This window comes from Neophocaena asiaeorientalis, unplaced genomic scaffold (genome assembly GCF_003031525.2).
Source record: "Neophocaena asiaeorientalis asiaeorientalis breed wild unplaced genomic scaffold, Neophocaena_asiaeorientalis_V1.1 scaffold55, whole genome shotgun sequence".
Lineage (NCBI taxonomy): Eukaryota > Metazoa > Chordata > Mammalia > Artiodactyla > Phocoenidae > Neophocaena > Neophocaena asiaeorientalis.
In genome coordinates, this window is record NW_020175684.1 from 1,469,992 (window position 1) to 1,497,238 (window position 27,247).

At 33.3% G+C, this 27,247-nt stretch overlaps 1 pseudogene; it reads left to right on the top strand.

Moving 5' to 3' along the window:
- Positions 1-2,396: 2,396 nt before the first annotated feature.
- LOC112390924 (dual specificity protein kinase TTK-like) overlaps positions 2,397-27,247 on the top strand; it is a 151,271-nt pseudogene continuing 126,420 nt past the window's right edge.

Here is a 27,247-nt window from a genome sequence, read left to right on the forward strand (position 1 = left end):
ATCTGTACAAATAAATTTAATTTTTAAAATCACATATTTTTATGAACAGAATCATACGATCTTATTGATAGAAACAATAACTGAACAAATAGAAATGAATAAGGCTGACTTTAATCTTATTTGAAGAAGCAAATACTGTGCTATTTTCTTTGAATTTTTACATCTCTGTCCATGAGTGAGATTGGCCTGTAGTTTTCTAAAGTATCGTGTAATTTCCTTTACTACCCTGAATCAGTTTATGTTACATCTTTGTAAGAATTAATCAATATCACCTAACTTTACTGTCATATACTTGAGCATAATACTTTCTTATTTACTTTATAAACTCTGCTTTCCTATAATCATGTTTCTATTGTTGTTCCTAGTATTATTGCTGATTCCTTTCTTTTTACAGGTCTCTGTGTTTTTGTTTTGTGGAGAGAGGGTGGTAGAAAACCCATATTTGATTGGTTTCCTGTTTTAAATGTCCATTTTGCATTTCAATTATTTCTGCTCTTAGCTATATTAGTTGATTCCTTCTATTTTCCTTCTGCATATTTTGGTGTTCTAATATTAAGCTATAGGTTTAGTTTATTAATATTAGACTAATATTAAACTTTACTTCATTTAAACTTAAATATTTGTGAAAAACACCTCACAAATTTTATATGTAGCAGTATGTATATTTATATTTAACAACTAACACCTACCCAGAAACATATTGGTAGTTAAATGGATATCTGTGAATTTATGAAGAGACCTGGATTTGTAATAAAAATGGATTCAATTGTAATAATTTTGTAAGTTTGATAAGGGAAATTGAAGGAATACCATTTATGAATAAGATAATATAAACATGGATTCTACTGCATTTTACTGAAACTGTTGACATTAAATCACTATATAAAAGCTAATGCTGACTGACAGTTATATAGAAAAAAAAGTTTTAATTATTTTGCTATACAACCAAACATCCAGATGAATATCCTGAAAGAACTCAAAATAAGCATTTTGAGTTGTCAAAAAGTAATCAAAACATATTCAGATAAATTAATTCCTTAGTTTCAGAATGGAAATTAACACAAAAACGACCTTGTAGATGAGACAAAATCAGTTTTTCTGACAACATACCCCAGCACATATTCAATGTGTTACTTACCAGCTCAGGCTAAAAGTAGCAGTAGTTAATGAAAATGAAGCCAAACATGTCTATCAAATAGAAAGTTTCACATCAGGATTGGATCTTCAAGCATTTGTTCCTTTAAGTAGCAAGATGCAGTAACTCGTAATTCAGATCTAAGTCCCTTATTAAATAACTGTAACTCAAACACATTGTCATTCCACAATCCATTATTTTTCAATATTAATTTTTTTAGGAAACAATAAGTTTTGCTGGATACATTGTTTATATTTTAGAAATATCTATTTTTAAAAAATTGTGCATAAAATCTGGCAAATTTTTAACTCAATTTTTTTCTGACATTTATCCTCTTTTGCTACCACTGCTCAGGCGAAATAATTTAATTTGTGCAACAGGGCGTTTTGAAACATTTGACCTTCATGTACACCTTTGTTGACAGTATTCTCATTAATATCAGGAAACATATTTCAAAGTTTAAAGACATCGACATGGTGTTTATCTGATGCTTAGTTTGATGTACAAAATAAATTTTCCTTAGAATATTATAAAAGGGGGTAGGGCAGATTACGGGGAGTTGTTCAGAGGGAGCGACTCTATGACAGGCACTATGGAAAAAATTGAGGTGAATAAATAAGTTTCAAAATTGTCAATTCAGGGCTTCCCTGGTGGCGCAGTGGTTGAGAGACCGCCTGCCAATGCAGGGGACATGGGTTCGAGTCTCGGTCCCTGAGGATCCCATATGCTGAGGAGCAGCTGGGCCCGTGTGCTATGGTCGCTGAGCCTGCGCATCCAGAGCCTGTGCTCTGCAACGGGAGAGGCCACAACAGTGAGAGGCTCACGTTCCGCAAAAAAAAAAAAAAATGTCAATTCAAAGAGATGTCATGGCATTATTTATTTTATTGATGATGCATTTTAATAGACAAAAACAGCTATGTGCATTAGTTATCTATTGCTGTGTAAGAAATTGCCACACACTAGCAGTTTATAAGAATATGTATTTATTATCTCACAGTTTTTGTGTGAAAGGAGTCCAGCATGGTTTATCTGAGTATTCTCCTTCAGGATCTCCAAAAGGCTGCAATCAAGGTGCCAGTTGAGCCTTTTGTCTTACCTCAGATCTCTAATGGGGAAGGATCCACTTCCAACCTGATCTGGTTGTTGGAATAACATGGTTCTTTGTTTGTTGTTGGACTAAGGACCTCTGCTTTTGTTGGTTGTTGGCTGGAGGCTGCCCTCAGTTCCTAGGCACATGGGCTTATTTATATGGCAACTCACAATGAAGCAGTGTGTTTTATCAAAGACAACGAGGGAGAGAGACCACAGTGAGTCTGCAGGTAAGACAGAAGTCAAAATCCTGTGAAATCCTATCATGGAAGTGATGCTCCATAACTTTTGCTGAAGTAAGTCTCAAGCCCCATGAACATTCAAGGGAAGAGGGTTACACAAGAGTGTGACTACCTGAAGGTAGAGATCGCTGGAGGTCATTTGAAAGCCTGTTTATTTCATCCTAAAACTAGTTAAAAACAGAGACTGATATAAGTCAATTAGATGTTGTGATACACACAGTTGTTATAAGGCCAGAAGAAGCAGTTTCCAAATTAAGCTTTCCAAATTCCCCAAACAAAGAAACAAAACAATGTATCCAGTCTACCATGTGATCTCCTGTACCTGCCAGGACCAAGAAGCTGAGCACCCAGAAAGCTGCAGCCACAATGGTGGGTTCCCAGATACTTGTTAGGATCCACATCAGCAAAATAGTTGACTGCACTGTAGCACTCAACATCTTTGAAGATAAGATCTGGCCAATGTGACCTCCATTAAAGCTCCACACCTACAGACACAAATGTCACCAGCACCATTAATTCCGGCAGAAAAGCAAATGAAACACAGCTTTTATCACCTGATATTCAGTTTCACCTTTCAAATCTCAGACATAAATAAGTGCTTGGCAGAAGTTATGTTACAGGCAGCAAAGTTTTGAGAGATTCTGGAAAATATTATATTTAACCTTCTAAATAAATTTACATTGAAACATTCTTACAGGAGCTTTGGAGAGACTTGGGTAACAAAATCTTCGTCATTGTTGTAGTCCTCACAACGACTGGCAACTCAGAGCCCCCAAACATACAATCCCTTTCTTAGTTAAACTTCCAACTTGTAATAAAATACTAGAGCTAGTCTCCCTTCTAAGATAATGTAACTATACTTTCTACAATAAATGTAACTATACTTCATTTAATAAAGGAGTACTTATCGCCTTCCTTAAATAGAAGAATGATTAGCCATTGAAACCATTTTGAATGATGTTTGTTTCCCCTCTCTTAGTCTAAACAAATATCCTGAAACTAAAGAATGGAATATTAAGTCATATGTTATACTACCAAAATGTTTCATATAAAATTTCAGAGGAAAATTATTATTATTATAGATTTTATGGCTAGCTAGCTAGCTAGATAACACTAGATGTAATAAAAAGGGTGTGGGTAAATTCTATCTATAGCAACTTGATAACTCTCATTTATTCAGCTTGTCATGAAACCAAATATATTTGCTCTTTGTAAATTTTTTATTGTTCATTTCATGTTTCTTTCCTGCCCCTCTGCCAACCTCTTAGATTCTCAGTATCATTTTACTGACAGTAAAACCCAAAATATATTTGAAAGAGTAGAACATTTTCAGATCCTGCTTGCGTGAGGTTCATACAATATTCTATTACATTTTTCCCTGATTGTGCTGGTATTATGAAACACTTCAGAAAATTCCTTGGGTTTCAGAGATATGTTTCCATGCCAAGGTTGTGTGATATCAATCCTATATACCACTGACAATCAAAGGGTCCTACAAACATGTCTCCATCAGTAAATTTCCTTTGCCATGACCCAGGGATTGCTACGTGTTTTCCAAAACTATTGACTATAGGCACAGTCATAACAGCTGAGCACTAAACCATGCTTGGTGGTCAAAATTCTCACTATCCATGAAGCTAGGAACTGATATTGGATCCTTGCCACAGTGTCACAGGTAAACCAACCCTCAGAAAGAAACAGCAGAAACCAAATCATAGACTCCACATAAGCTAGTTTAATTCTGCTTTACAAATGCCACACATGGGTGTTTACATGATGTAATTTTAAAAACACCAAGTAGTAAAGAAGACTGGAAATGTAATCCTTAGCTCTTCATCCACTAAGCATGGAGTAGACACACTACACAGGGCTGACATCAAGGTTAGTAAATCATGAGGGTCAAGAGAAGGAACAGTCTTATTTTGTGAGTGAACAGATAAAAACAAGATGCCCAAGGAATTCAAATGATGGAATTCTAAGTAAAAAGATGGAAAGTGTAATGTACCAGAGACTGTTAACTTCTTCCCAGTATCCATTGACCCTTGTTCATCTTATTACTTTATTATTAAACTGTGAATTTTAGATGGCTCCTTGGCCACCTTGGTAGACACTACATTTTCCAGCCTCCCTTTAAGGAAAATGTGGCTATAGGACTACATTTTGTTCAATGGCAGAGAAATAATAATTTTACTGAAAGGTGGTTTTTGCCCTCCACTCACTTCATCTTCCCATAGGCTGGAGCATGAACATACGGATGGTGATCCGGCTTTGGCAATCTGGATAAAGGCAACATTTAGGAAATGGTGGGATGATAAAGAAGATGAAATGTAGGTCTATGGACCACCTAATGGAGCAAAGCTATCTGTTCATCATGGAATTTTCCTGACTGCCTTTGGACTTACATGAGGGAGAGAAATAAAAAGCCACTCTTTCTTTTCTTTTCTCTTTTTACTTTTTTTTTTTTGATTTCTATATTACAGAAGCTTAGCCTCTATCTTAAATAAAGCAAGAGGTATTGTGTAAATCAATTGGCAGAAGAAAGTTTCCAGAAGGAAAGGTAATTTACAGTGTCACATTCTAAAAAATGTCTATTAAGATAATATGATACTATATCCATTAAATTGGGCAATCAGCAAGTAATAACTGATAATGTGATAAAATAAAGTTGGACATGAGTGTTGTGGGAAAAATTTAGATGTGTAACAGATTAGAGTGAATCAGGAGTGTGAATTCCATATTCCTCAGGTTACCACTCTCCTTTATCAGGTCATTTCCAAAGATAAAAAAAAAAAAAAAACTGGATTGTGACAAATATGTTTTTTTAATAGCCCAAATAGATTTTAGTTTTAATTTTGTTGTCTGTTATAACAACATATTTGCTATGCATACACAACCTGTCCTTTTGGTGTTTACATGGTTTCTTTTTGAAAATATGGGAATAAGAGGGTATCTGAGCTTTCACCATTTTGACTTAATCCATTCAAGCAAATCATCATATTCTCATAAACACTAGATTTAGATTCCAGTAGTTGCAAATTTTTGTCCTAACTTTGTGCCACCATGAGGCTTTGGCAAAAATACTTCTGTTTCTTCATGTATAAAGTGTCAATAGCAATGGTGAAATCATACCACTGTGAGTATTAAATTAAATAATTATATACATAACAATTAGCACTCTCTCCATATATAATTATATTATATATTTTGTATATATTAGCAAGGTACTTGGTCTTTAATAAGCTCTTAAATTGTCACAATTATAATTCTGATGTTAGTTATAACCTTCATAATCATCTTAATAATTAATGATGTAAGTGCCCAAAATTGTTCAAATTTAGAATTTAGATGAGACTGCAAACACATTACTAGGCTTCTCTTTGTGGAATATTCCACAATTTGTACAATAATAGACACTAAAAAACAGTCAATACTGTACTTTGAGTTCTCCCATTATTATTCAAACTTAGATAACTTCATACAAGAAATATACAAAATATTCATGATATAATTTTGTCTAAATCTATTTCTTATTTTTTGTTTATTATTAGTACGGTATAGTTCTAAGAACTGTTCAACTGCACCAGTGTGAATTTACAGTTTTATAATTAAAGCTATGCTTCTAGACTCATAGAATTCTAAAGGGTTCCCAGATCATTGCATATAAATGAATTGTGAAGGTCTTTTTCTCAGGTCCTGATTTTATTTGTCATGTTTGTTTATTGTAGTTACCATTTATTAACTGTCAATTGGCAGTCCTAAGCTCTATGTATTATTTCATTTTCATGATAACCCTATAAAAATACACATTTATTTAGATTATAAAGCTTATAATATTACAGTGATTCTAGAATTTTAGTTGGAACTTTGAGCTTATACTCTTGTCTGTTATGTTTTATTGTCTCCCTGCATAAATTGTCTTGATTAAATGTGGAAATGAAAAAGCCATATATTCTAGAACTATTTACACTAATCTCATGACTCTCAACAGTGGGCAGAATGATGAAAGAATAGAAAAGTCAACTCTCATCACTTCTTTTACAGAGATTTGTCAAGTGTTGTACTTATTTAAACCCCTGTGATTGAACATTACTCTTAGTAACTTAAAATTTTTCTTCCTTCTCCCTAAAATTTATCTTCCAAATAATTACCCTCACCTGATTAATTTTTATTCCCAAAATAAAATGGCATTGGTGTGTTCTTGCCAACAAAATGGTTAAGAGTGATTTATAGAACAAAGTGATATCAAAATAGAGCTAAAGATAATTTATTGAAATGCAAACTTTTTTTTTTTTTTTTTACTGCCAGTAATAGTTTTACCTTCCCACTCTCATTCCCCAACCCCTTCTGTAGAAACTTCTGTTTATTTGGTAGAAGAAATATATACATTTGAATCTATATGTTTATATAGTATAAAATTTGTACAGTGAAAATTATGTATATGGGTATGTTTGGTTATATGTATTTTATTAAACATAATATTACAATTTTTGCAAAAAACTCTCAAACTGGTTAGAGTTTGATAGATATGGGATAAAGTAATGAAAATATTATTGAAATAATTAAAAACAAATAACATCCATAGAAAGAAATATGTGTATGGGGACCAGTTTCAGATTATATCCTGGAACTCCTGAGGTTGTGAAGCCACAGAGATGTGTCATAAAAATATTTCTTATTTGATTCTTAATATTCCTTTCTTTTTTACAAGATTAATGCATTTTAAAATGATGAATTTGCAAGTTGAACGGTAAAGATGGTGAAGACACAAGATGGTCCCTGAATCACTACTTAGAGGAGACTTGCCTACCAATCAGGAACATCCATATCAAGTTCTATGTCTAAATCATCCCATAACTGCTGAGATTCTGGGGTCTGTCTCATATGGCAGCTAGTGTATTTTCCACCTTACCTAAGTTAAAAATAGGTTTTTTGCACCTAAATGAAAAGAAAATAAGAATCTTATTCAACTAGTGATTGAATGCAAACTGATATTAGATGCTAAACAGATGGAGACCCATGTTATGTGGCAGAAACAAGTCTCATGCCTACCAAGATTGTGGCTCAGGGCAAGTGGATAAAAGGAATTGACATGTGTATTGTCATTTATTTGTTGCAATGGGGAAGATATTACAAGAAAAAGATCTCCAGGATATAACTGACTAATTTGAGAAGGGAAGAAAGAGGAATAGAGAATTTGGAAGTTAACAGTCGTTATAGGTAGAAAGAGTCAACTATTTCCAGGCCTGAAACCTTTTTCAGGAAAAAAAGTCTCAAAATTTTTCAGGAAAAATATGTCAGACATGCTGTAAATGTAAAATTTAGAAGATATCCTTCCCACCTGATCCTATGGTTTCAGATGACTACAAGCAATCCTCTCTTATGGTAATAGAGAAGACTGTGCAGACAAGGGATAACAATTTATCTTGTGTGGGAAGATTTCCATTTTTATCAATATCAAAATTAAGATTCACTCATATTTTATTATTTCTGTATCAGAACACATTTAATAATTGCTAAGAGTCATGTGGCAATGGTGATAAGGCTATCGATGTCTGTATATGAACGTACAAATATGGACAGTGGCTTCAGGAGACACTATTTGAGTACTTTTAAGATACATCTTGTCACCAACACTTCTGTTGGCACAGAGTCCAATATTGTATGAAAAACAGAGAGATGGAAAACTGTGAGATGAAATTCAGAAGTCACACTCTAAAACTGAGTGACTTGCAGTCATATCTTATCCAATTTATTCATGTTGTATATGTTCTTTTTTATTTGCACAACACTATCATAAAAATTTATATCTAAATAAGTCAGTTGTAGCTTTCTCAAGAAATATAAAATTTTATAAAAATATAAAATTGTAAGTAAGAAGATAGCATTAAGTCAGGCATTTTCCCCCTGAGTGATACATAAAATAATAGTGTCTTTAAACAGATGATATTTCAGATTTTAAAAAATGCAGTAAATGTTTAAAGAACTTTAGGTACATTTATTGGCACATGACATGGAATAGAAGAAAATAGATCAGAGCCATGCTAAATTTATAGGGAATAATATTTCCTAGATAATTAACCTTAGATAAACAATTAACCCTAGATAATGAATATTTTACTCTTTAAGGCTAAAAACATCTCTTGTTCTTTCCAAATTTGTCAAGCATAAAACAGCATGAGAAACGTACATTAGCCTGAAAGATGTAAACGTGATATTACTGACCAAAAAAGGAACTGTGCTGGGGTATGTTCTGGGGACCCCCTGAGAACAAGGTACAAGGGATTATTTTCCAGACAACACTAACAGGGTTAATCACAGGACTTTCTGCATTTGCGGAAATCTTTCCATGTTGGCTTGCCAGGATTTCACAACTTCTGCAAATCAACAATTACTATAAGGCTCTCTCTCTTCCCTCTCTTGAATGTAGTTATGTTGTCCTTGAATTAACTTTGTATATTTGTTGAGAGAAGAGAAAACTTGATTTTTGACTTCATAGAACAATAATCCATGGGCATCAAGTCAATGTAGAGGACTGTGCAACACCTAAGATGATAGACTTCCAGTTTGATAGGATTTGAAGTTATCTGTGAAAGATGCTGAATTGCTCCATGTATGAGAAGAAGGTTGACATGGATAATTGGTAAAGTGGGAGATGGGGCAGAGATTTCTTTGTGATTAGGAAATATCTTCTTGGACACACTCTACCTTTCACTCCTTTGAAGTTGGTTGTGGCCACATGGCTCAGTTTTCAATAGTAGGATATGTGCAGCTGGGTGTGTGCCAACTCCAGGCCTAGATCATTAAAAGGGCCATGGATCATCCCTCACTTTCTTTCCCCTTCTATAAGATTAATAGAGAAAAGCATGGAAACTTTGGAAGCTATCTATAAAAACTGGTAAAATAATAAGATCATTGGAGCCTAGTTCCTTAAATCATAGCTTCGAAGAAAGTTACAGGTCAATCAGAGACACTCATTTTATACAAATGAGAAATGAATTGTAACATGTGAAGCCAGTAAGATTTGAGGTTTATCTCTTGCAGCAATATTTTGCCTAAACTAATAAAATGTTCATTATAGTACCCCACAATATCTTTATCTTTGAAGTAGTGACAATATTCCTGATGGTCAATAATCTTTACTCTGTGATCAGACAACAAACAATCAAATTTTAAAATGTACAAATAAGTTCAACGGACACTTCATCAAAAAAGACATATGGATGGCAAATAAACAAGAAAGGATACTCAATATTACTAACCATTAGGAAACTCAAATTAAAACTGTTATTTGCACCACTATATACCTGTTAGAATGACTAAAATAAAAAAAGTTGATAGCATCAAATGCTGGGGAGGATGTGGAGAAACTGGATGTCTCCTACATTGTTGGTCAAAATGTAGAATGTTACAACCATTCTGAAAATAAATCTCACACCTTCTTAAAATATTAAACATATACTTACCCAACAATCATAGTCCTGAACATTAATCCTAGAGACATGAAAACTTAGGGTCACACAAAAACTTGTACACAAATGCTCACAACAGCTTTATTTGTAATAACTCAAACTGGAAAGAACCCAAATATTATTCAATAGGTTAATTAAACGTTCTGTGGTGCATCTATACAACTGAATACTACCCATCAGTAAAAAGGAGTAAACCCTAATACACACAACTTAGATAGATCTCAAGGGCATTATGCTGAGAGAAAAAAAATAAACTACCATAATTCCGTACTGTATCATTCCATTTGTATTCTCAACATTCTCAAAATGAAAAAAATTATAGAGATAGAGATCAGATTAGCAGTGCCAGAGTTTAGGAGATAGTGAGGAGAGTGTAGCTAGAATAGAATAGCATTAAGAAACTCTGTTGTGCTGAAGGAATAATTCTGTGTCTTCAATATGGTAGTGATTATAAAATTTATACATGTGATTAAAAGTCATAAAATTATACATAAATATGAAACACACAAAAATAAATGAACGCAAAACCTGGTGAAATTTGACTAAGTCTTATATAGTCTAGTAAATTTTACTGTGCCCATTAAAATTTCCTGGTTTCCATAATGTACTATACTTTTGTAACATACGACCATTGGAAGAATCCAGGTGATCAATAGGATCCTTCTGCAGAGAAGAACAAGAGCTCTTGGTTCTGTTTTTGCAATTTACTGTGTATCTTTAATTAGTTCAAAATCCAAATTAAAATTAGATCAGCCTATTTTTGTTATAAGATTTCTTGATTATTATGGCCTATATTCTTTTGCTTAAATTTTGAGGTTCTTAACCCCACTTCCTTTAAAATCAACTTGACATTGTTCTGTCCTTTGTATTTGATGTCCTGAATTAATTTGTCTCACTATCACCTATTTTAATTTTTTATTTTTCAGGGTTGTTTTTCTTAATGTTTTTGTTCTAATGTAGTAGATTTGGTTTATCATGTAACCATTTTCTCTCTCTATGCTTACCTACCTTTACCATTCTATTGTGTTGTTGCATTCACTCACACTTTGGCACCCAGGAAGAGAGCTAACTTATTTGCACTTAACTCTCATGTCAGGTTGTGATATTGCAGCATGGTCAGTGTGCCTTCTTCATGACATTTTCTGCTTCTCTTCCACCAAAGTAGATATTTAAGATATAAAGTCATGATCTTGGACAGTGATCAGGGAAATCTATGGCTTCCTATGGGAAGTGAATGCAATCCCAAATCCAGTTTCAATGAAATGCACCTGGACCGATACCCTAACAAACTCAGGGTATTTCTAGACCCCAATATTCTATAGGAGTCCCACTCGATATTTTATGCCTGTTTCCCTAGTGGCTTCAGTTTCTTACTGCTGTAATTATATTCCATTTCATGGCCCAAGAGATCTTTATCTTGTTCCTAAGGACAACTATGATTTTTTTATAGTTATCTTTTAGAGAGAAGAGATACTTAAAATGCGAATTTACATTACCGTCTTGACTGGAGTGGGTTTTGCTTTTTCTGACTGTATGCTTGAAGAATCCTTTCTGTATCTTTGAAATTCTACATATTAAACAGTCAGTAATGATCAGTCTCATCCTTGCTGTTTCATTTTTCATGGGATGTGGTTCGTTTTCATTTTGCAGATTTGCTTCTTCTTTCATTTCAGGGAGATGGTCTGTGCTGCATCTTTGAATAGCTTTCTATTCCATTTGTTATATTCTGTACTTGACAAACACTGGTAATCTTATGTTTGTCTGTGTTTCCAATTCTAGAATAATAATCTCGGTAATTGTTTATTTCTTAATTGCTTCATTGCTTCAATGTCTTTTTTTCTTTCTGTATTCACTGATGATTTCAAACGATTGCTCTATTTCAGCAATGCAATTTTAGTTGAATGTAAACTCTGAATCTCAGGTATGAAAACACCATTTTTTTCTTTTTTCATGCAAGATTGGTTTGGACTCTTCTTGGTGACTTAGGAATGGAAGATACATCCTTCTTGTATAATACTACCTTATCTATATTACTTTATCTGCCTATGTTTTTTATCGATGGAATCATCACTGCATGGGCATCCACAACACTTTCACTTACAATATATTGGTGAAAACTATCACATGGCTTCCACCCAACTTCAAGGGTGCTTGCGAATGAAAGGGAAGAATGCAGAATAATTGGGGAGCATGTCACGCATTTGGAACAAAGAAAACTAAAATAGTCTAAAACACTTTTGTTTTTGATGAAAGTAAGTGTTATCTCAAAGATGTATGATATGCTAACTAAAAGGAACTCCCACTAGCTAAGGTTAAGGCATTAAAATAAGCTAGGTTTTTAATGAGTCAATTATAAACAACTGAATCTGTTAGAAGAGCAAAGAGTCCATTATTAGAATAAAAATGGAAAGGTAATAAAATGTGTTAAAAACTTATTATGCATGCATGAATATCTACTATCTATAAAAATGCTGTATCTTTATAAAAATTATTAATGGGATACCAACCTTGGAGTGTTTAAAATAACTATTTGAAAAAAAGTTTTATGAAAATAGGGAGAGAGCATGATAAGCATAAAGTTCATCTGTTTAAGAATAAACAATGTAGAGTGCTACTGATCATAAGGGGATGCAAGATGAAAAATACAAAGGTGGTTTTCTTTTTATTGGTAAATAAAAACATTTAGGAAACTTTATGTGAAAGTCAGGAAAGTCTCCACTAGCATTGAGAAAAAGGGTGACTAATTAATTTGGAGGAGGGAAGTGTAACTAGTTTAGTTATGTTTTAAATTTCTTGCATCTATAAAAGTAATAGAAGATGAGCAAATTAAAAAAATTATTTAGGAAAAGCAGTCAGTGTAACAAGGAATAGACTGTACAGGGTTAAGTATAATAGTTAGTTGAATAAAAAAAAATTCTTATGTCTACAATGCTAACAGTTTAGCATATATAGATAACACATATATTACTCTGATTTCAAAATAAAGTGAGACCACTACACACATTAAAATGGCCAAAATACAGAACACTGACAGCACCAAATGCTGGTGAGGATGTAGAGCAACAAGAACTCTCATTCATTTCTGATGGGGATGCAAAATGGTACAGCCACTTTGGAAGACAGTTGGCAGTTATCATACTCTTACCATAAATTTTAGCAGTCATGATCCTTGGTACTCATCCAAAGGAACTGAAATCTTATGTCCACACAGAAACCTGCACACAGATGTTTTTTAGCAGTTTTATTCCTAATCACAAAAACTCGGAAGCAACAAAGATATCCTTCAGTAGAAGAATGGATAAACTGTGGCAAATCTAGACAATGAATTACTATTCAACACTAAAGAAACGAGCTGTCAAGCCATGAAAAGAGATGAAGTCTTAAATGCATATTACTAAGTGAAAGAAACCAATCTGAAAATGCTGTATGATACCAACTATATGACATTCTGGAAAAGGTGAAACTACGGAGACAGTGAAAAGATCAGTGGTTGTCAGGGATGGGAGGGGCGTAGGGTTGGGGTCAGAGATAAATAGGCAGAACACAGAGGATTTTTAGAGCGGTACAACTACTCTGTGTGACACTATAATGGTGGATACATATTATAAATTTGTTAAAATTCATAGAATGTACAACACCAAGAGTAAAATAATGCAAACTAGGTACTTTAGAAGATAATGATGTGTCAATGTAGGTTCACCAATTGTAATAAATGTACCACTCTGGGGGGGGATGCTGATATTGGAATAGGTAATGCATATGTGTGGGTAGTGGGCACATGGAAAATCTTTGTATCTTCCATTCAATTTTGCTGTGAGCCTAATTAAAATTGCTGTAAAAAAAATCTATTGAAAGAAAGAGAGGGAGAGAGAAAAGGAGAGAGGGAGGGAGAAAAGAAGGAAGGAAGGAAGAGGGAGGAAGAAAGGGAAAGAAAGACTATGTGACACAGTAGTTGAGATCATGTGAATCGTGTCACATGGTCAACAGTCAACCACGATATGTGTTTCTTGGGAGCTGATATGGAAATCTTAGAAAACACAGTCATTTGGACTTGAACTTCACAGCATTTCTCTGATACTGATCTTCTGGCTCCAAGCTATTCTTCCTCTTGCTGCATGCACATTCACCACATCAGTTTGCATACAGATTGACTTTCTATATTCACTTTTTACTTTGTCTAGGTTCCAGCTCTGTGAACCTCAGTGAATCTTGTTTTATCTCACTGGCTTTTTTTCTTCAGCTATTGGCTAAAAAATCCCTGTTCTTCTTCATAAGACTTGTGTCTGTCCATTCTCTCTCAGCTATTACTACTTTGTGTCTCAGTCTCCTCTTTGGCCTACCTATAGCTGGAATTGACACTGTAGAGAATGAGAAAAATTAAAATAAAATTTGTCCCCCCCAAAATCACTACAAATGGAAAATATGTCTTGGACACATTTTAATTACAAATTAAGTATATTTAAAGTTAATTATTTTAATAAAAATTAATGAAAATTATTAAAATTAAATTAAGTTGTTTTTTTGTTTTTTTGTTTTTGCGGTACGCAGGCCTCTCACTGCTGTGTCCTCTCCCGTTGTGGAGTAACAGACTCCGGAAGCACAGGCTCAGCATCCATGGCTAATGGACCCAGCCGCTCCGCAGCATGTGGGATCCTCCCAGGCCGGGACACAAACCCGTGTTCCCTGCATCGGCAGGCGGACTCTCAACCACTGCGCCACCAGGGAAGCCCTAAATTAAGTTTTAAATATTAACTTCTATTTATTAATTTTAGTTAAATACATGATATTTTTGTAAATATACCCATCTGGGACTAGAATCCATGATCCTAATCATTTTGCTATACCTTCTTTCTAAATAAACATATATATGTTACACTTCATACATGCTATATCCATTATACTATGTATTCATTGTGACCGAATATGATAGAAAAATGGTTAAGCTAACACCAAAACTAAAACTAATTATTTTGAAGTGCATTGATAAAAAATATAGTAACAGGAAGAAAAACGGGAAGAACATGCTGATTAAATTCTTCCTGAAACTCTGTCTTTATTTCTAGCCCTCACATATTGATAAGGAATGTGTTAAAGGTGAGTAACCAGGATTGAGAAGATTTGCTTGTATTTACTGTTTCTCTGACTGGAATATTTTACTCATGGCTAACCCCATGCTTGGCTTTCTCTCACCTTTCATTTTTCATTTTAGATATTCTCTCCTGACATAAAGCACTTCCTAATTTAAAGTGGCTCTCTGCCTGTGCTGGGCCCATTAGTCTCTATTACAGAATCCTGGTTACATGCTTCAAAGAACTTATTGACATTTTCTGTCACAGTATTTTTTTGTTTCCTTATTCATTATGTAGCATGATCAGAAGAAAGTATATTCATTAGGAGAGGAGCCATGTCTGTCTGGTTTACATTTGTGACCCCAGAACAGAATGTAAGGAATAGAATATAATAAGGTAATATTAAGTGTTTTTGAATAAAGGAATGAGAGAATGATATATTAGAAACCATGAAGCTAAGAGAAAGTTTGGAGTAAATAGGAGATGACTAACTAAGGGAAATAAAGTATTTTTCCTTTTTTCTTTTTTTATTGATAAGGATAATAATTGGAACAATATGTACAAAAGGGATACAATGTATTTTAAATAATGATATACTAATCAATAATCATATTGTTTTCCAAATCAATTAAATTAATTGTGACCAATAGTTAACAGTACAACAGGGAAATTTGGTCTTTATTAAACAATGATTTTGTACCGAAATTCAACTTCACATCTGTAAAATGGTAATAACACCACTCACATCTCCCAAGTTTGCGGGTGCTCTAAGGACAGCGTTTTTGAAATGCATTATTAATATGCCAATATTACTATCCAACATTATTAAGTTTTAAATCATAAAAAAGTGTTTACACAAAAGCTACACAATCAATTAGTGGGATAATAAGGGAGGTTAGAGAACTGGCCTAGATCTTTATTCAGTTCTGATACTTAGAGCTTTAGAAATTCTTTAATTTAGGCACAAGTTATAGACTAATATGCTATGTCTCTAAGTAGATAGATGAAATTCTGTCAGGTAATACAATTAAAAATGACTAGTTCATGCCATTGCATCAGGAATGCATTACTTATTCCAAATTCAGGATGCCTTGGTAGCAGTTCACTTTCAATCTAGCTTTGTTCCATGAAGGAAGAAAGACACATATCCATGCCTTTAACACAGGAAATAACTTCTGCCAGGTCTGAGCTAAAGAAATTTCCTCTCTAATACTTAATCTACTACATTTTGAATCTCCCTATGTGCTTCTTCTGGGAATAATAACTCTAATTAGTATATTTTCCTAAACAAATATAAGGAAAAGCACAGTTCTTACTTTCCAAAATATCTGTAGAGAAACATACATAGATAAAAATGTCGTTCTACATTTCTTACTTCAAAGTTAAGGAATAACACTGTATTAAGTTCCAATAATTAAAAAGATGCCCAATGGATATATTCGCTAACAACTTTTCATGAAAATAACTATTGAACATAACATTTTTATATCAAGAAATTTTATCCATTGTTCTTTTTCTTCTAACTTAACATTTGCCTGTGCATCATTTCTTCTTCCCAGGACTATTCATATTTTGGGAGACAAAAATTATTTCTTTAGAATGCAAATACAAAATCTTAATTGTGGATAACATTTTTACATATAAACTAGAACATAGTAATATATGTGGGTGTACTAATAGGTAAGATAAAGGCACATGTAGTACAACATCTTTGCCTGTGTATTAGACTGCTCAATAAACACCAAGTACCTAGAAAAGAATACCTGTTTGAATTAAAGTTTCCAGTGAAACATTTTGTTAAGAACTGAAATGGATTTTAAACCTATTAAAGAAGCTAAGTATCATAAAAAGCCATTTTGCAATGTCCTGCTAGTTTACATATTTAAAAGAAAATTGAGTTCCATATTTTTAGCAGATCACATTTCTGTATAATACAAGAAGTCTAAGCTAATTGATATATAATATACATATACACATATACATACATATACATCTCTGTGTTTGTGTAACAGTGTAATGAATCTAATGAATAAAGAGTATGATATGCTCCTGGCTAATAAATATATTTATTCTGTGCCTTAAAAAGAGAGTTTTAGCATAAATTCTTGCCCTTTGAACATCTCATAACAAGCATAAACCATAAATAGGCAGAAATTAGCAATATGTGAAAAATGCAGCTTTTGCCCAAAGATCTCATACTCTGAGAAATTTTACGCTCTCAACATATTTTTTTCATCACCTTTCCTGCACAGCTGAAGACTAAGCTCCAGAATCATTCTAAAAGCTTGTTTCATGTTATTTATTTAATCACTACTCTGGAGAATTCAACTTTGGACAGTAAAATTTTCACTTGTAATGTTATTTATTGAATGTTAAATGTTCCAGAAATTATTCCAAAGGCAAACTGATTTTTCTACAAAACTACTCCGCAAGCAATCTTAACCTTTCAAAATTAAGTCTCTGTTTTAACATATATACTCCGGACACGCAGGCTCAGTGGCCATGGCTCACGGGCCCAGCCGCTCCACGGTACGTGGGATCTTCCGGGACCGGGGCACGAACCCGTGTTCCCTGCATCGGCAGGCAGGCTCTCAACCTCTGCACCACCAGGGAAGCCCAACATATATATTTTTAACTAAGTAAAATTTCATCTTTCCACTCTTAATTGTAGCTGATTATTCTTCCACCAGTTCCTTTAAAAGAGAGTCCATGGTTTCAAAACAGTTTCTTAATTTTTTTAATAGTGACACTAACCATGTCCAATAACATTTAGTTGACAACTAAAATATTGATGTTATAACTGCTTCGACTTATATGACTTCTAAGTCTTCAAGAACCTCATTTAATTTATAGAAGATACTTCAACTTCCATTAAATATTCCTTTTAATGATCTTGAGTCCCACCTCTTTTGTAAAAGCATCAAATTTTCTAAATAAAACTAAACAGAAAATTCTGAGGGGACCATTATTTCATCAGTTACAGGAAGAGAGTTCTTTTTTTCTATGATTAAATGCACTGCATTTTGGAGCAATGATTCATTTGCTATTTGGGGTTCTTTGGCCAGAATGTTAATGTCTAGAATAGTTTTAGTCATCATAAAGTCTTGAGTTTTTATTTATGTTTAAAACACATAAAGTAATAAAGTATAGACCTTTAAAAACTTAACTTTCATGGACGATTCATAATTCTTTCTTTTCTCCTATTCCCCCCCAACACTTCCCTTATCAGCTAGTTTTCCCTTCAAGCTCCATAAGCCAGAATACCACTGCTGGATTTACTCGAAAGCATATATTTGATTATGTGCCGAGTAGAGGATCCTAGATAAATTAAAACTTTTACATTTGGTGATATATTCTACAGGAGACTAATATTCATAAAAGAATTCACATGGGAAAATGCATTTCTTACACTAAAAATTTCTTTCGTTCAAAGTTCATTCCTTAAGATCAAACATGTTTGTCAAAAAATGAGTTTATTTTATACCTGTCCATTTTAGTAAGTTAGGAACTAGGTAACAGTCAGCAAATAGCTATTTTATTTGTCTACTGCATGTGTGTTGGAAAAAGGTTTTTAGGCTGTTTACTTACTTGATCTCTGAATATGACAAACAGATTTTTTTGAATTCCTCAATAGAAAGCATTATGACTAAGACTGGAATAAATTAAATGACAATTTAAAAATATCTGTTCTCAAAGAACTGATATTTCTACAGAAAAATAAATCATTTTAGTTATGTTTTTAAAGTGAAATTTAAAGGGCAAATGCCCAGCTGTGAGTGCCCATGGTCTAATTTACTCTGCTCTGATTTTTCCAAAACATATATTTTCAAAAATACTATGAAATTTGTTTGTGTATAAGGGCTCTACTTATTGTGTTTACCTCCCTGGAATATAAGCTTCATAAAAAGAACTTTTAAAATTAATAAATACATAAATGAATGAACGAGTTGTTTTTTGCACTGTCCCTGGATTGCTTTGCAATGTCAAATACTATGGTTTCTTTTACAATTTCACTTCATTTTATATGAGTAAGTCAAAATAACCTTGTAGTATGTGAACTTTTTCATGGAAATTTAGAGTGAACAGAAACATTCTAAATTAAATTTGAGAAAAGATTTATAATGAAGGAAATGTATTGGAATGTATCTGGTCAAAAGTTGAAAAGTTATGTTAGAATATTTATTAAAGAATAAAAAGGTATTCAATAATTTGATTATAAATTAAAATAAAGGGACTAACTTCATCTTTTAAGAATCTTTTAGAATCAATTTTTACAAGGTCATAATAATTCTAAATAATATTATTTATATGAACATTCAATGCATATTGAGGGCCTACTCTGAACTCATCCTTTTACATACAATAATTTTCCAAATTTGGTTTAGTGGCATTTTAGCCATTGACTAAGCATGAAATATATACCAAGTTTTTACATATTTGTTTACATGAAAGCTAAATTTCATAGTTTTGAAATATTATAGAAGGCAACATCTCTTCCAGGTGGGTTTCTATAATCTCTAATTAAACTCCTACTCCAACACTTACAAGGTCATAGATATGTTTGTCTCCACTTGATTCTGTTTCTTACTATGACCGGGTCAAAAAGAAAATCAAATCTAAAATTCAAAGCCTCTCATGGTATCAGTTATTCTGCTCTACTCTCTTCCCAGCTAAATCTCACTAACAGGGAGTGTGTGTCTGTGTGTGTGTGTGAGATAGTAGAGCTAAAAGAGAAATTATCTAATCAAATTTCCCCTCATTTTATGTTCTAGGAAAACAATATTTAAATAGTTAAGTGAATTACTGAGACTACAGCTAATCAGTAAAAAATCAACATCAGAAACCATATTTGCTGACTCACACCTCAGTGGTCCTTTTTCATTATAAAATCTTAGATTATACAGTTGCTCATAAATTTTTCAAAAAATGAAGCTCTACATTGTTATATGCATTCAGTTTAAACTGCAATTTATTCCTTTCTCTACCCAAAGTAATTTCATGTGTTTCATTATCAGAATCTCTTATGATATTTGAAATTTATTGTGAACTTAATAAAACCTAGCAAATAGTATTGAACATTCAGGAGAGTGGTTTCCCCACAAACTTATGGTTGAATGAATGCTTCTAATACTTCATTAGTCAATAAAATTATTTATAGATTAAAAACTTCACTCCCTAATGAAAATATGTTAAACAGCCACATATATCTTAAAGAATATTGCATTGAATTTCTCAAATGATTTTGTCATGTAATTCTTTTTTTTTATTTTTAACATCTTTATTGGAGTATAACTGCTTTATAATGGTGTGTTAGTTTCTGCTTTATAACAAAGTGAATCAGTTATACATATACAAATGTTCCCATATCTCTTCCCTCTTGCCTCTCCCTCCCTCCCACTCTACCAATCCCACCCCTCTAGGTGGTAACAAAGCACTGAGCTGATCTCCCTGTGCCATGCTGCTGCTTCCCACTAGCTATCTATTTTACATTTGGTAGTGTATATATGTCTATGTCACTCTCTCATTTTGTCACAGCTTACCCGTCCCCCTCCCCATACTCTAAAGTCCATTCTCTAGTAGGTCTGTGTCTTTATTCCCATCTTGGCCCTAGGTTTTTCATGACCTTTTCTTTTTTTCCCCTTAGATTCCATATATATGCGTTACCATACGGTATTTGTTTCTTCTCTTTCTAACTTACTTCACTCTGTATGACAGACACTAGGTCCATCCACCTCACTAAAAATAACTCAATTTAATTTCTTTTTATAGCTGAGTAATATTCCATTGTATATATGTGCCACATCTTCTTTATCCATTCATCTGTTGATGGACACTTAGGTTACTTCAATGTCCTGCCTATTGTAAATAAAGTTGCAATGAACATTTTGGTACATGACTCTTTTTGAATTATGGTTTTCTTTTTGAATATATGCTCAGTAGTGGGATTGCTGGGTTGTATGGTAGTTCTATTTTTAGTTTTCTAACAAACATCCATACTGTTCTCCAGAGAGGTTGTATCAATATACATTCCTACCAACAGTGCAAGAGGGTTCCGTTTTCTCCACACCCTCTCCAGCATTTATTGTTTGTAGATTTTTTGGTAATGGCCCTTCTGACCAGTGTGAAATGATATCTCACTGCAGTTTTGATTTACATTTCTCTAATGATTAATGATGTTGAACATTCTTTCATGTGTGTGTTGGCAATCTGTATATCTTCTTTGGAGAAATGTCTGTTTAGGTCTTCTGCCCATTTTTACATTGCTTTGTTTTTTATTTGATATTGAGCTGCATGAGCTGCTTGTAAATTTTGTAGATTAATCCTTTGTCAGTTGCTTCATTTTCAAATATTTGCTCCCATACTGAGGGTTGTCTTTTGTCTTGTTTATGGTTTCCTTTGCTGTGCAGAAGCTTTTAACTTTCATTAGGTCCCATTTGTTTATTTTTGTTTTTATTTCCATTACTCTAGGAGGTGGGTCAGAAAGGATCTTGCTGTGATTTATGTCATAGAGTATTCTGCCTATGTTTTCCTTTAAGAGTTTTATACTGTCTGGCCTTACTTTTATACTTTTGGCCTTACAAAATGGGTCTTTAACCCATTTTGAGCTTATTTTTGTGTATGGTGTTAGGGAGTGTTCCAATTTCATACTTTTACATGTACCTGTCCAGTTTTCGAAGCATCGCTTATTGAAGAGGCTGCCTTTTCTCCACTGTATATTCTTGCCTCCTTTATCAAAGATAAGGTGACCATAGGTGCGTGGGTTTATCTCTGGGCTTTCTATCCTGTTCCATTGATCTATATTTCTGTTTTTGTGCCAGTACCGTACTGTCTTGATTACTGTAGCTTTGTAGTATAGTCTGAAGTGTGGGAGCCTGATTCCTCCAGCTCAGTTTTTCTTTCTCAAGATTGCTTTGACTATTCGGAGTCTTTTGTGTTTCCCTTCAAATTGTGAAATTTTTTGATCTAGTTCTGTGAAAAATGCCAGTGGTAGTTTGATAGGGATTGCATTGAATCTGTAAATTGCTTTGGATAGTAGAGTCATTTTCACAATGTTGATTCTTCCAATCCAAGAACATGGTATATATCTCCATCTATTTGTATCATCTTTAATTTCTATCATCAGTGTCTTACAATTTTCTGCATACAGGTCTTTTGTCCTGTTAGGTAGGTTTATTCTTAGATATTTTATTCTTTTTGTTGCAATGGTAAATGGAAGTGTTTTCTTAATTTCACTTTCAGATTTTTCATCATTAGTGTATAGGAATGCTAGAGATTTTTGTGCATTAATTTTGTATTCTGCTACTTTACCAAATTAATTGATTAGCTCTAGTAGTTTTCTGGTAGCATCTTTAGGATTCTCTATGTATAGTATCATGTCATCTGCAAACAGTGACAACTTTACTTCTTTTCCGATTTGGATTCCTTTTATTTCTTTTTTTTTTCTGATTGCTGTGGCTAAAACTTCCAAAACTATGTTGAATAATAGTGGTGAGAGTCGGCAACCTGATCTTATTCTTGATCTTAGTGGAAATGGTTTCAGTTTTTCACCATTGAGGATGATGTTGGCTGTGGGTTTGTCATATATGGTCTTTATTATGTTGAGGAAAGTTCCCTCTATGTCTACTTTCTGGAGGGTTTTTATCATGAATGGGTGTTGAATTTTGCCGAAAGCTTTCTCTGCATCGATTGAGATGAGCATATGGTTTTTCTCCTTCAATATGTTAATAATGTGTATCATATTGATTGATTTACATATATTGAAGAATCCTTGCATTCCTGGAATAAACCCCACTTGATCATGGTGTATGATCCTTTTACTTTGCCGTTGGATTCTGTTTGCTAGTAATTTGTTGAGGATTTTTGCATCTATGTTCATCAGTGATATTGGCCTGTAGTTTTCTTTCTTTGTGACATCTTTGTCTGGTTTTGGTACCAGTGTGATGGTGGCCTCATAGAATGAGTTTGGGAGTGTTCCTCTCTCTGCTATATTTTGGAAGAGTTTGAGAATGACAGGTATTAGCTCTTCTCTAACTGTTTGATAGAATTCGCCTGTGAAGCCATCTGGTCCTGGGTTTTTGTTTGTTGGAAGATTTTAAATCACAGTTTCAATTTCAGTGCTTGTGACTGGTCTGTTCATATTTTGTATTTCTTCCTCGTTCAGTCTCAGAAGGTTGTGCATTTCTAAAAATTTGTCCATTTCTTCCAGATTTTCCATTTTATTGGCATAGAGTTGCTTGCAGTAATCTCTCTTGATCCTTTGTATTTCTGCAGTGTCAGTTGTTATTTCTCCTTTTTCATTTCTAATTCTATTGATTTAAGTCTTCTCCCTTTTTTTCTTGATGAGTCTAGCTAAAGATTTATAAATTTTGTTTATCTTCTCAAAGAACCAGCTTTTTGTTTTATTGATCTTTGCTATCATTTCCTTCATTTCGTTTTCATTTATTTCTGATCTGATCTTTATGATTTATTTCCTTCTGCTAACTTTGGGCTTTTCTTGTTCTTCTTTCTCTAATTGCTTTAGGTGTAAGGTTAGGTTGTTTTTTTGAGATGTTTCTTGTTTCTTAAGGTAGGATTGTGTTGCTATAAATTTCCCTCTTAGAACTGTTTTGCTGCATTCCATAGGTTTGGGTTTTCATGTTTTCATTGTCATTTGTTTCCAGGAATTTTTTGATTTCCTCTTTAGTTTCTTCAGTGATCTCTTGGTTATTAAGTAGTGTATTGTCCTCCATGTGTTTGTATTTTTTACAGATTTTTTCCTGTAATTGATATCTAGTCTCATAGCGTTGTGGTCAGAAAAGATACTTGATACAATTTAAATTTTCTTAAATTTACCAAGGCTTGATTTGTGACCCAAGATATGATCTATCCTGGAGAATGTTCCATGAGCACTTGAGAAGAATGTGTATTCTGTTGTTTTGGGATGGAATGTCCTATAAGTATCAATTTAGTCCATCTTGTTTAACGTATCATTAAAGCTTGTGTTTCCTTATTTATTTTCATTTTGGATCATCTCTCTATTGGTGAAAGTGGGGTGTTAAAGTCCCCTACTATGAATGTGTTACTGTCGATTTCCCCTTTTATGGCTGTTAGTATTTGCCTTATGTTTTGAGGTGCTCCTATGTTGGCTGCATAAATATTTATAATTGTTATATCTTCTTCTTGGATCGATCCCTTTATCATTATGTAGTGTCTTTCTTTGTGTCTTGTATTAGTCTTTATTTTAAAGTCTGATTTGAGACTTATTTTGTCTGATATGAGAATTGCTACTCCAGCTTTCTTTTGATTTCCATTTGCATGGAATATCTTTATCCATCCTCTCACTTTCATTCTGTATGTGTCCTTAAGTCTGAAATGGGTCTCTTGTAGACAGCATATATACAGGTCTTGTTTTTGTATCTATTCAGCCAGTTTATGTCTTTTGGTTGGAGTATTTAATCCTTTTAAATTTAAGGTAATTATCGATATGTATGTTCCTATTCCCATTTTCTTAATTTTTGGTTTTTTTTTTTTATTGTAAGTCTTTTCCTTCTCTTGTGTTTCCTGCCTAGAGAAGTTCCTTTAGCATTTGTTGTAAAGCTAGTTTTGTGGTGCTGAATTCTCTTAGCTTTTGCTTGTCTGTAAAGGTTTTAATTTTTCCATCAAATCTGAATGAGACCTTGCTGGGTAGAGTAATCTTGGTTGTAGGTTTTTCTCCTTCATCATTTTAAATATGTCCTGCCACTCCCTTCTGGCTTGCAGAGTTTCTGCTGAGAGATCAGCTGTTAACCTAATGGGGATTCCCTTGTGTGTTATTTGTTGTTTTTCCCTTGTTTCTTTTAGTATTTTTGCTTTGTATTTAATTTTTAATAGTTTGATTCATATGTGTCTTGTCATCAAGTAATTCCTTAATTAACAATTTGAAATAATGTAGATGAATATGCTAACAATTGTTACCAACAGAAAGATGTTCTTGAACAATGTTCACCTAAGATTCACCATTTTAGATTGCACTTGAAATGATGATAATTCAAAATATTTAATGGCCTTTAGGGCAAAGGGACTAACCAACCTGAACTGACTTCCAGCCCCAAAGTGGTACTGGTGGGCTAAAGAACAGTGCAGAAGCTCTCTTTTAGAAATTTTAATAAAAACAGCATATGAACTATTCTAAAGTGGAGAAGTTTATATTGTGAAGTTGACTTGAATCTGCTACAATGTACCTCAGGTGTTGTCCTTGGGTTGGAAGAGAGAACAGGGAACATACTATAGAAAGGAGGATCTTTGGGAGACATTATATTGGTAGAACTGCTCTATTCACTATCATAATCGTGATGGAGAGGAAGACACTGAAGAGTTGCTGTAGGGTGGGAGGTGACCTGTGCACTTGAAGGAGGCAAGCAGAGTCAGAAGGGAGACTGAAATGGGGGAAAGAATATGAGATCGTGTTCTGAGTACAACAATTCAGAGTGTTGGATCTAAGTCATAACAGGGATTGGTTAAGACTGGAATTGTGAGTCTGATTTATCACACATACTTCAGATTCAAAATTGTTAATTAACAAAACAAAACAAACAAAAGACCCTTAAAAATAACAAGGTAAAAGATACATGGATCACAATGTTCACTGCAGCATTATGTACAATAGCCAGGACATGGAAGCAACCTAAATGTCCATCAACAGAGGAATGGATATGGAAGATATGGTACACATATACAATGGAATATTACTCAGCCATAAAAAGGAACAAAATTGGGTCATTTGTGGGGATTTGGATTGATCTAGAGACTGTCATACAGAGTGAAGTAAGTCAGAAAGAGAAAAACATATATCGTATATTAACGCATATATGTAGAACCTAGAAAAATTGTACAGATGAACTTGTTTGTAAGACAGAAATTGAGACACAGATGTAGAAAACAAACATATGGACACCAAGCGGGGAAAGTGGCGGGGTGCTGGGGGTGGGGGTGTGATGAATTGGGCAATTGGGATTGACATACATACACTGATGTGTATAAAATGGATGACTAATAAGAAACTGCTGTATAAAAAATAAATAAAATTAAATTAAAAAAAGAAGATGTGGTAAATATATATGTAATGGAATATTACTCAGCCATAAAAAAGAACAAAATAATGTCATTTGCAGAAACATGGATGGACCTAGAGATTGTCATACTGAGTGAAGTAAGTCAGACACAGAAAGACAAATATCTTATGTTATTGCTTATATGTGAAATCTAAAAAAAAAGTGTACAAATGAACTTATTTACAAAACAGAAGTAGAGTCACAGATGTAGAAAATAAGCTTATGGTTACCAGGAGATAATGGGGGAGGGATAAATTGGGAGATTGAGATTGACATATACACACTACTATGTATAAAATGATAACTAATAAGACCCTGCTGTATAGCACAGGGAACTCTACTCAGTAATCTGTAATGGCTTATATGGGAAAAGAATCAGAAAAAAAAAAAAAGAGTGGATATATGTATATATATAACTGACTCACTTTGTTGTGCACCTGCTACTAACACAACATTGTAAATTAATTATACTCTGATAAAAACTTTTAAAAAAATAACAAGATAGTAATAGCATTCATAAATTAATATAATACAGTACAATAAAATATTTGCTTGCAAATAAAATAATATTTGGAAAAATGAAATATTTAATTTTAAATTAAATCATAATGTTTAATTTACAAGAGCAGAATTTCAAAATTTTGATATTTGATTTTTAAAAGATAATTTGAGAAGCTCTTCCTTAAACATGTGAATTAAATATTTGAAACATTGTGTGGGAACACTGATATTATATTTATCAATTTCATTCAGTTACTTTAGTTTTTAGAATAACCATAAGGTTTACCAAAACTGTGGAGACAGATAAGGCAAAAATTTTCTTTACCTGTCTAAATTTAAAACAGATTTTAAAATATGTTTGTTAAGATTTTTGCTAGGCATGTCAGATGTCCTGCAAAATAATACCAAATCGAACAAAATGAGAGTTCATCACTAAATGAATACATGAGGTTTGAATACTAAGCATGTATTTACATTAGATAATAAATTAGATAATGCTTTATATTTTGTACATTTATACTTTTATGAAACAAATAATGCATCGTTTTTCATCTATAACTATTTGAAACCTTTCTGTATACACATATTATGGTTACATTTCCACTTAGATGGCATGGCTAAGACCGATTATAATCAACCTAAAGATATAATCAAAAATATATAAGATCAGTTA